This window comes from Rutidosis leptorrhynchoides, chromosome 6 (genome assembly GCF_046630445.1).
Source record: "Rutidosis leptorrhynchoides isolate AG116_Rl617_1_P2 chromosome 6, CSIRO_AGI_Rlap_v1, whole genome shotgun sequence".
NCBI lineage: Eukaryota > Viridiplantae > Streptophyta > Magnoliopsida > Asterales > Asteraceae > Rutidosis > Rutidosis leptorrhynchoides.
In genome coordinates this window covers 288293515-288295013 of record NC_092338.1, presented here as the reverse complement: position 1 = coordinate 288295013, position 1499 = coordinate 288293515, and positions in this window count along the sequence as shown.

Below are 1499 nucleotides of genomic sequence, written 5' to 3'. Positions count from 1 at the left end.
GCTTATAAGTGGACCCTAGATGAGTTTGCTGATCATTTACTATTGCCTTACTGGGGAGCCAAGATTTATTGCCCTAGTAAAGATCTTAGAAAGATTCCTAGCAAATTTGACGCTGGTGGAGTGGCTTCTCACATCACTAAGCCAGGGTATGTAATGGGTTCCAATAGGATTGAGGTTAGAGACAGTGATGTTAGGAATAATTTGATACCTAACATGAGGATTATTAAAAGAAACGTGATGTTTAGAGATCCAAATGACGATTTGCTTTCTGGTACTGACGTTGTTCTGTTGTATTGTCTTACGAAACGAATCAAGGTGAATTTTAGTCAGATTGTCATTAACATCATGAAAGACATCATAGATACTGAGGAAAAACCATTTCCTTATGCAATTCTTTTAAATCATTTGTTTGATGAGCTTGATCTGTTTGAGGACACGAATTACAAATTGAAGCCAGTCCCAGAGGATGTTATTGTGGGATAACTCTAATGCTTGTGATTTCGTGTGCTTATGTTTAATCTTGTTAATGTGTAATTTGATAAGGCTAGTCTATTAGCCTTGAATCTATGGTTTGTAATAAACAGTGACCTCTAAACATAGTAGTTGTGTGTTTATCAGTTAATATGTTTGTTATTTTTATTTGTTTACCGATGCATGTAAGTAATTTGATACCCCATGATACATGGTGGTAAATGCTTATTAGCTATGTTGTTTTGAGTGTTTTACAGTTATTCAGAATGTCTCAAGAACAACAACATATGGAAGAGGAAGTAGAAGAACAACATATCCCGCTATCATCTGAACTACCAGGTCTAATCGGACGTGAAGATACTAATGTGCTTGCTTATGTTGATGACACTGGGACAGAAGCTCAAAGGGGAAAGTTTGATCCAATTATCGCATTTCTGAAGCGATCGAGAATTTTCAAGGCAATTACAGCTGAATGCACTCCATACTATTCACATCAGAGAAAGTTTTGGAAAGTTGCTAGCATTGTTATTGAGAATAACAAGAAGGTGATTCTAAGTTCGGTCAACAATACTATTGTTAGAATTTTAGCTCAGACCATCAGGGAAGATATAGGGTTCCCAGATGATGATACTATGCCAACTTCTTTACCCGCTTTGAAAGTTAGAAGGTGTTTAAAGCGATGTGCATATGATGGTGACATTACAAAGGCTGTAAAGCGTACAAAATTCAGCAGACAGTACAGATACCTTAAGTATGTTCTTTTAAGGTGCTTGAGCCCGATGCAGGGTGGTTTCGATGAAATGACTGGAAAGTACAGTTCGATGTTTGTCGCGTTAGTTCTGAATGCTGACTTCAATTTTTCTCAACTTATTTTCGATGGGATGTTGTTGAATGTGAAATGGAAAATTCATCTGGTATTTCCAAGGTTTCTTCAGATAATGCTAGAGAAGCAAGTTCCAGGGTTAGTGAAAATTCTCCAGGATGTACTGAAACAGAATCATTTGAATGATCAGTCTTTCAATAGGTTT